Consider the following 10,000-nt stretch of genomic DNA (forward strand, 5'->3'; position numbering starts at 1 on the left):
CGCTTGTTATATAGGTCATGTTCTAAAACAGTCCCCCGGGCGCTTGTGCCTGTTGTTACTGCCCGTGACGTGTGGAGGTCGGTAACCACCCCGATGTCTGCGCCACCGCTGTCAAGTTGCATCTCCACCACAGTCCAGTGAGTGTCCTTAAGCTGTGCACCGCATAAATAAGCCCCAATTACAAGCCTTCCATGAAGACTCGGACATCGCATTAACTTCATGCAAATCGTTGAACCATAGCTAGTGTCTCCTCTTTGGACTCACCTGGAGTCGAAACTAAGTTTTTTCTTTTTAAGAATAAATTATTGATATTCAGCAGAGGTCTATATCCAAGGAGGTTGAAGGCGTTTTCTGTTATTAAAAAATCACTGTTATACACTGTAGCCTAATAACCTTAAAATAAGATCTCAGTGCAATAACGGTTTAATACAGCTTTTAAATTGAAGAAGGAAAGGGTTGACCAAATCTACACATGTCAAAATGATAATAATCAGACTTTATGAACACTAGCACCAGATAAGCGGAGACACCTGCAGACGCTGATCTTTCGCCTTATGCAGATCGTGACCGAAGCTGGCTGCGGCATGAATAAAGTTTTCAGGTAAATAAGAGGTGTGATGTGAATGATTGCTACAATGTATTGATTAGCTTTCTCGACATTATCGAAATTCAATGTCGATGTGCAACATAATATGCCGAATTAGGTTGACTGAGAAATACTTAATTGTTGCGAAGAGACATAAAAAAAAAAACAGCTTCATGCACCTATGGACGGAAACACACTTGACGCCAAAAAATAACTAACAAATAATTAGTCAAAGACTACCTATTCACTACCTACATATGATATAGGCAATTTGTATATTGAGTAATTCAAACAGTCATGATATTGTCTAATTAATTATGTTAATGAAGGCATACTACTACTACTACTACTACTACTACTACTACTACTACTACTAATAATAATAATAATAATAATAATAATAATAATAATAATGATAATAACAACCACAATATTATTATTATTATTATATTATTATTAATAATAATAATAATAATATGATGATGATGATGATCATGATGATGATAGTGATAATAATGACGACAACAACAATAATGATAACAACAACACTACTAATAATTCTACTGATGATGATGATGATAAATAATAATGTTGCCTCAGTTGTTTCAGAAAAGAGCAATATGTCGGGCATTTTGTTTGCACCTGCTTTGTGGACTGATCTAAAGACATTGGGATTCAAACGCTACATCTCGCCACCTAAAACCCTAGCGTGTTACACCTCTGCGTCCCTTGTATATGGGGCCTGCTGTGTGCTGGAGACGCCGTTGTTCCCTGCAGCCTCACAGGAAGTCTCCCCCGGCTGCTCGGTTTTCTGCACCTCCTTGTTCACTCACCGGGGACATAGGTAGCTTTGCCCGGCCTCTCAGGCGAGACAAGCAGACCTCCTCCATATCAGCATGGCCCCTGGCTCGGTCTGGCTGCTGTCCCCAAGGACCCGCGGCCACACCTCCACAGAACTCTGACAATCAGCACCTACTTGCTTCAATCACCACAAGACACACTCCAGTTTCTGAATGTTTATTTTATAGGCCTACTTCTTTTGAGAAATGCAAAAACTTCATATAGTGCCATGATCATTCTAAGAATAAGTAGGCTATTGTTATGACATCGAACAGATTAATAAATGAATAGGCCTACCCAAGATGTTAGTTGATAGTGGGATAGGCAAAAGAGAAGACGATAAGGTGTTGAAAGAAAATAATAAGGATGAAGGGACTTTTATGCAGTGTATTTATTTTGGAGGATCGTCACCTGCCATATCCTCTACTTGGGTAGGATATGCGTTTTTCGCTGTAGGTTATGTAGAGTAGACTACTTTGCAAGAAACGCCATATTATCCCAATGAACACAGCAGCTAGGTAGTGAATGTTTCCGCGCGTCCGGTTGTCCATCAGGCATCACGGACGTCAGAGGGCGCTGGCTGAGCGTTTGACCTCGCCGGTGTGGCTCATGCGCCATGGCTCCACCGGTTCTTTCTCTTGGCGTTTTCTCCGCATCTAAAGGGAACCCCGTCGGTTCAGAATTTATGAGAAACCTAAAAATCACGACCCTCCCCGCCCCAAATATGACCTGTCGGCAGTAACTCAGACCACGAAAGTGTTGTCACAGAAACGCATAATTAATCTTTTTTTTTTCTCATATGGTCACGTCCAGAAATCTCAGGAGAATTTCTGACTGATGGCAAGCTATAGGCCTATTTCACATTCTGAAAAGAAAATTCTGTGAGAAGCGAATATCAGCTATTAGATACTATTTCAGTTTCTAATTCTAGCCTACTCAACCTACATTGTCTTAATCATTCAGAGGGCCGAAAAGTGGCAATGTATTTACATAGAATTAATCATATTTACAAAATAATAATCACTCAACATGTTTTTTTTGTTGAATAGACTGTTTACATTGCCACACTGAAAAGTTTTAGAATACAGAATTAATAGACCAATAGATGTTTAGAGGATGCTTTCATAGACAAATATTATCACCTTATATAGGGTATAGAATATGGCAGGTTGCATGGATTTAGACAGACAGACAAACAAACAAAGAAATAGACAGTCGGTCAGCCAGATAGATAGACAGACAGACAGACAGAGGGCTGTGCACGCACGCAGTCTGCGAAACGTACGTCAAACAAAACAGTTCTACAACGTTCTTAAATATGATGTTACGATGGGAGGCTAAATAATCTAAATGAAGAGGCACAACTGACTGAACTGTTTGGTATTTTGACATGATGCGCAATCAGTTCATTCTTGGATTTTAACACGAAAGCTTTAAACCTGCCTAAAATAAAATAATATTTTATAATCCAAAATATTTCAAATAGCCTTCTGTGGTTACACACTCTAGGCCACTGAGTTTTGGCAATTCATATTTATACTTTTATGTAGGGGCCTATACTATGTCCATGATATTTTGTCCGGCGTGACGTTTGTAGCAGTAATCAGTTTGCCTTGATGTCAATAAACTAGTTAATTTCATCAATGCGGATTAGGAACCTTGCCGTGCCTTTTTAAGCAAAAGTGTACGCGAGAAGTGTGTGACAGATTGTCCATTTCTTTTCAACTGCCCACAATAGAATTTCCATGACAAAAACAGGCAAGAGAGAGGGAGAGAGAGAGAGGGGGGCATGCAGCAAGGAGTCACCGTTTTAAGAAAATGACCATGTTTAATGGACAGCAGAGAGAGAGTGAGAGAGAGAGAGAGAGAGAGAGAGAGAGAGCTCCGTGAAAGCTCCCGCTGTGAGCTCAAGCGATCCATACTACATGTGTTCTTTATTGATGATCTATACATGTGCTTCTATTGATGATCAATGGCATACTCCATGCACAACTAGAGTCTCGGACATGTCCATTTAAACATCTGGGTGGACAATACATCTAACTTTCTTACTTTTATGGCATTGTTGGCTAGTGGTTTTGGTTTTCTTTATCATCTTCCAAAGGCTGCACAAAAGAACAACATTTGTATGAATTATTAACAAAAAGGAAAACATTGCGTGCTTTTACAAAGTATCATAAGTGAAAGGTAATGCATAGACTAATATAAAACATTTGCCTCCTGGATATGTATTTGACCTCAAAACTGTAGTCTGATTTACATACAGTCTAATTAATTTTGGCCTGAACGTTAAGTTGACAAGGATGAACACTCTGGTGTCTATGGCTTAGTTGGATTAAGAATTCCCTGTTTGCCATCTCTTAAAGAGATACTATTCGTCATATTAAATACATTTGGTAGCTTAGGGTTATCTACTTTACCAGGTGCTTTATTAGCAACAACGTTGCCTTTTATATTCTGCATTTTAAATGAAAACTTGTTGGTTGAAATGGGGAGCTTTCTGCGCACAGTCTTAGGTTACGTTGTTTCTTGTCAAAAGATTTTTTTCCAAGTTGGCCCCTATCTTCCCCGCCACAAGACACAGATCACCTTCTCACAAAAACACATTCCTGGGAGAAATTGCCAACTAGGCTTCCTTTTTTCAGAAACATGACCTAACCCACGAGAATGTTCATGATTATCAAGACTTCGCCATTTACAATAATATTTCTGTTATCGGGTCTATGTAGAGGCAAATAGCATTTACAACATATTTCACCAGCCTAGGTATCACGTCTAGAACAACCCTTTTATTATAGATCCATTTCATATGAATTTTATCATAAGCGGTTTCATTTTTAAATCAAATCATTAGAGTGGTGAACATTACCAATGAGCTGTGAGATTGAAAAGGGAAATGTTTTGTTTTAATATGCATTAACCAGGCGATAACTCGTATTGTTTTGCATCTAAAGCATTAGACAAAAGAAAAAAACAAGGTAGGCTAAACTGAAATATATTTTGCCATATCTAATTTAGGTGCAGTGCAAGAGATCCCTGCGCTCTAATTTCAGTTATGCGCCAAACACGCACGGTATCACACACGTGCGCCTCACTTCAGCACCATATCATTGCATTGCGCTACACTCACTCCACTTGTTTACGTCATAGTTATGGAAGAATACGCACTCAGGCTAGTTCCTTTTAGCTAGCCAATCTTTCTACAATAATATCACTTATTGCTGTTTTCCACCTCGATAGGGTTGCCAGGATCCATCCTAATAATTAGGAGGTAGAAGGTTCAACTTTTAAGTCCCCAGGTAGTGACTTTCTATGGTTTTCATTTGGCGTGGATCTGCCACTTTGGGACCCAACTAGCGTCTGGGATTCATCTAATATTTTAACAACTGTCCGAATGACGTAGACTATATTCACTGTTAAAATTTCACTCCGACCAGCGTTGTGGTTTGCAACAGAGCCTTCCGAGTGTCTGAGTTTTAAAAACAAACACCGCTTTCAACTTTGCCTCGTATTTAGGTTCTCGGTACGGATTCACCCGTTCATAATCAAAATTCATAATAATTCCATCACTTTTCCCCTCCTCTATCGTGCCCTCCCTCTTTCTCTCCCTCCCCCTCTTTCTGTCGCCCAATCTTATTGATCCAGGAGGTAGCTAATTAGCCCTTCCCGTCGTGCCTGTGTAATGAGGCACATGCGCAGTGCATTAATCCCAGCCATTTTTTGCAGGAAACTAATTAGCAGGAATAAAGACCCAAAGAGTTTTTTTCCTCTCCCGTCGTCAGAAACCGCTCTCACCTCCTCCCTCACACAAACACTAGGCGCGTCGCCTGCTTTAACAACCAAATCCCCCTAAATAAGGCTTTAAACGGAATATACCTCGTTACAACAATGATCTTCACCGTATCGTCGAGCACGCTAACTGACCAAACGGAACTACCTTGATGGGATATGTAAGCGAAACATTTGTTTACTGGACTATAAAGCAAGGCTTTCAAAGCGGACGCCAAAAATGTAAGTTCCTACGACGCTACACTCTGCGCTTGTATGTTTTGCTTGAAAGGCTTCACCCTGTTTACACTACTCGTAGTTTCAGTTGTAGACAGATAATACGCGCCCGTAAGTTGTTTTGAACAAGTAACGTTAGTTGTGTTTCCTCGTTGTTAGATTCGTACCTGTGTTTACGTCTGGTCGATCGACATCGGTTGGTGCTTGACAGGTAAAAATAACATCAAAAAGACAATATGTTCCCTCCAGGCATAGATAGGTTGCCAATTATTGTTGTTACAAAACAGTAGTCTTTTATGTTTATAACTGAAGAAGCACATTGGATCCTTGTAGGCTACTGACGCAAGGGTTTTGAATCGCCCGAATGCAGCGGATACTGCTCCGGAGCGTGGCCGAGAAATGCATATATTTTGCCGATAGACAGTCCGCAGACGTCCGGTGTTTAGTGAAGGGCTGTGAGCACATTGCCGCAAGACTCCAACTTTCATTTTGTGCCTTCACTTGGAGAGTTGCTGTCTCGGTCAAGACGGGTATTTTGTCCGAGCTGTAGGCTACAACTGACCACACTTCTCTTTTCACCCAGTAGCCCTCGTTGCAACTGCTATTAATTCTTCAGATATTTTGCATCCTTGACTCTCTTCGGGATTTCTGGTCCTTAGCCGCGAATATTCTCTTGTTTCTTTTTCCTTTTCTTAGTTGGTCTGACATGTTGCTCATTCCGTGCTGAACCATTACATACAAATATTCTGCGCGTGTGTTTGCGTATGGTGTGTGTTTGCCAGTCTATCTAAACCTGATGATGAGCCGTCCACAGTTGGTCCTTAAGACGCAAAGATGATGTAAATATCCTTAGTGGATAGTTACAGATGGATTTGGATGTCTGTTTCATCCAAAAACGCCATAGAGGATGCATTGTAACTAGAATCTTACAGTCTAGCCTATCTTATTTTAAGTAAATATTAGGCTACCTTTTGACATTAATAGGCTATGTTTTATTTTTGAAAAGTATCTATAGGCTATTCTACATTGAAATAGCAGGGTAGACTACGGCAGTCTCAAGATCTTCGGACAGTGCCGTTGACCACGAAGTATCTGAGAAGTGTCCATAAGCTCTCAGCAAGCAGTCCAGATCTCGGTGGCGAAAGCACAGACGGCGAATCCAGAGGCGAAGCAAGGCCGCGACAAGAACGATTTTTAGGAGAAAGAGATAGAGGATTGAGCAGAGGGCCACATCATGAAGGCATTAGCTACAGGCGAGTGACCGAGAATACGAGGTCAAAGAGCCATGGAGGCAGAGCAGAGGTCAACCAGGATTTGAGGAAGAGGGAGAGAGAGAGCTGGTGATGTTTGGGGGTTGGGGACTGCCGGTCACCTAAACAAAGCAGTGGAGGTCACCTAGTGATCAAATGGGTCCCTTCTTTTTTGTCTTTGCATTCACCAAGACTCTTGCAATTTCTCTGTAACTATGTATAGACTAAACATTTACGTTATACTTAGGTATAATTCTCACTTGAAATATAGACACATAACTGCTGTATCTGGTGTGCAATTGAAAGTTATGACAGTTCATGAGAAGATATGTATTGTTGTAGGACTACACATTTCAGAGAATTGTCATGCATTAAATGTCCTAATTGAATACACTACTTTTCATTCTTTCTAAACACCGCATTAGAAAAGTAGAGATTAAGTTTATTGAATGCATTAACTACTTTCTCTCGCACGCTTTTGTGTGTGTGTGTGTGTGTGTGTGTGTTCATAACTACATGTTGTGTGATGTGTGTTGGTATGCAAAGAGATTGATACATTTATGCCAGAAGAATCTCCAGTTTGTGTCACACATTGTCTGCATGTTGTCCTAGCAGTCTTGAGTGTTAACACATTCTCGCCCGCTCAGTCAAGTGTAGCCCATACAGCTTAGAAATGGGGACCAATATATCATTGTTTTGAATGGTGTTTGTGTGAGAGACGGAGAAGTGTGTGTACGTGTGGGAAAGAGAGAAGTGTGTGTGTGTGTGCGTGTGCGTGTTTAGGGCTAAAATGGCTGCCTGCGTATGTGACTGTTGTTGCAAGCGGGATATGCTTTGGCCTTTGTCAGTGATTTTCTGCTAGAGCTTAACACTAATAAAAGCCTTTTTAAGGACCATATGGTCATCAGAATGCTCCTGCATGAGATTTGTGGAAAAATAAAAAACACATTTTACTTAGAATGACAGAAATGCAGACGTAACTGTTCTATGCTATATATTATTTCAATAATAATGTTACTACTAATATTATATATATATATATAAATATATATATATATAATATCTACATCTAATGTTTATGTGTGTATGGTCTTGAAAACAATTCTTTATTTCAGTATTTAAAAATGTGATTAATGTGAATTTATTTTTTTCTGTGATGGCAATTAAAATAGCAATTATTTTTATTTTTTTATATGCAGTGTGTGTGTGTGTGTATGCATGCGTTGTGGGATGCAAGAGTATTAATATTTTATGTATGTATTGTCCCTGTGTTCATTCGTCCAGGTTTGGTCATGTTGATATAAAATTGACAACATAATTTTCTAATATTAGTTATGTGTGTGTGTGTGTGAAAGAGAGGGAGAGTGAGGGAGTAGCACCTTGTGTTGAGAGGTATAAAATCTAAGTTGTGGTTCTTTGTGTGGAAAGGGTTGCTTCTTTGTTGCCTGTGTGTGTGTGTGTGTGTGTGTGTGTGTGTGTATATATATATATATATATATGTATATATATGTGTATGTGTGTGTGTGTGTGTGTGTGTGTTTGTGATTGAGGGTGTGAGAATGTTGTGTATGTGTGTGTAAGGGTCCAATATTTTGCCTACAGATGCCTGGTCCACTTCACTGACACCCCTCCCTCTCTCTGCTTATCATCACAATGGTCAGTTCAGCAGACGTGCAACACACAGGCACACACACACTCACACACACACACATACACTGATCAGTCATCCGAGAGCTCCTTGCACTGCACACACACACTAATCTCTTGAACAATGGCTGCAGCTCTGGCTTGTGACTTTGGTGCAAGCCATTTTCTTTCCCTCCTTGATCATCTTTTTTGTCTCCCCTGCACCCCCTGCTCATTCACAGGGCTTCTGTTCTGTTCTGGAGGAGATCAGTAGCAGCGCTGCTTGAATGGCGCCACCATTTTTCAAACTGACCAAAAGAGTCAATTGACTTTAAATGTTTAATGTTTAAATATTTTGAATGTAACATGAGACATTAGGCCAATCATACTCTTAAGAATAACAGCAACAATATAATACTAATAACAATAACAACAATATACATTTTATTATTATTATTATTATTAGTAGTAGTAGTAGTAGTAGTATTGATCTAATTTGAATAATAAATTATTAATAATAGTATTTAATAACAATACTAATATGATTAATAATATTAATAATAATTTGCATTTAAAAAGCATCTGACTCTATGAAATTGTATGTCATGTATATGTGTTGGATATTGTATAATGTCAGTATATAACATGCTAAGGATGAGGAATGTTTACATAATTAAGGTTTATATAATTTAGGGTTACATAATATACAGATTTTTTAGAATATATAGAAGATGTTGTAGAAGATAGTGTAGAAGATATGTATATGCATGTTTGGTACTTCCTCATTTATTTGTAAACATGCATTGATGCTTCTGCAATGTGAAGGAATCTGTGCAAAATTGCGGAAAGCTGCCGTCTGTGCTGCACAGGGAAGTAGAGGTTAGTGTTTCAGAAGAGCCCAGCAGAAGGAAGTCGTTTTATGAAGCAACCTGCTGAAATTAAACAGAGCGCCGAGTTGGAATAAATTACTCCTGAGTTCTGTCAGAGAGAAAATATAACCCACTGTCAGAGAGACTCCTCAGCAAATATTTAACAGCCCAGCCTGGATGGAGTGGGGGGCGGAGGGGGCGGTGTGCGGAGGCAATGGAGGTGGCAGAGGAGGACTGGACACAGAGAGGGAATTTTGTTATGTGTTTGTATAAATCTATATATCTGAGAGAGAGAGATTAGCAAACTAAATCAGGTAGAGCCAAACATGAGCGGACAAGCCAAGTCTCAGAGGCCATTTTAGGCGTCATTTCTGTGTGTGTGTGTGTGTGTGTGAGGGAGAGGGAGCGAGCAAGTCAGAGAGGGAGATTGTGCTTCAGCTCAGCCTCTCTGTAACAATAGCCCCGAGGGCCCCAGACCCAAGGGGGGTTGCCTCCACTCTTAACCCCTTCAGGGCTGGTCCAGGGCGGACAGAGCGAGAGTGTAGTCCCCCTGGCAGCTGGACCTCCAGAGAACTGCTGTATAAACAAATATTTAATTACAGCACACAGTGTGTTCAGCAGAAAAAGCGGCTGCAAGCCTGGTTATGCAGTTCCTTAAAGGCGTGTTACACACTACATGCTCGCAAAGTCTATTAATGTGGTTTTATACATACAGCGAAGATGAGATATATTTTGTGTGTGTGTGTGCGTGTTGGTGTGTTCGATCATAAATGCATATAGACTTTATTTCATTGTAGTTATATGAAATCACAGAATAGGGAAGT

General features: G+C 40.0%; 1 protein-coding gene and 1 long non-coding RNA gene across 4 annotated transcripts in view; one reads left to right on the forward strand and one right to left on the reverse strand.

Moving 5' to 3' along the window:
• Positions 1–10,000, forward strand: part of LOC121723298 (zinc finger and BTB domain-containing protein 47-like) — a 39,204-nt gene that overhangs the window by 20,278 nt on the left and 8,926 nt on the right. Inside the window, exon 1 of one of the 3 annotated variants that reach the window (XM_042108885.1) lies at positions 4,596–5,642. The exons of 1 other annotated variant lie outside the window; for it this stretch is intronic. The gene's annotated coding sequence lies outside the window, so the exon portion shown is untranslated. Of the gene's footprint in view, positions 1–4,595; positions 5,643–10,000 lie in introns of those variants that run through there. One more of the 3 variants, XM_042108884.1, reaches the window with a different exon arrangement.
• LOC121723349 lies at positions 1,663–5,856 on the reverse strand. Its single transcript, XR_006034933.1, has 3 exons — positions 5,599–5,856; positions 3,479–3,531; positions 1,663–2,082 (listed from the first exon to the last, which is right to left on the reverse strand). It is a non-coding gene; the product is annotated as an uncharacterized LOC121723349 (long non-coding RNA).

The sequence above is a fragment of the Alosa sapidissima genome, chromosome 11, assembly GCF_018492685.1.
Source record: "Alosa sapidissima isolate fAloSap1 chromosome 11, fAloSap1.pri, whole genome shotgun sequence".
NCBI classification, from domain to species: domain Eukaryota; kingdom Metazoa; phylum Chordata; class Actinopteri; order Clupeiformes; family Clupeidae; genus Alosa; species Alosa sapidissima.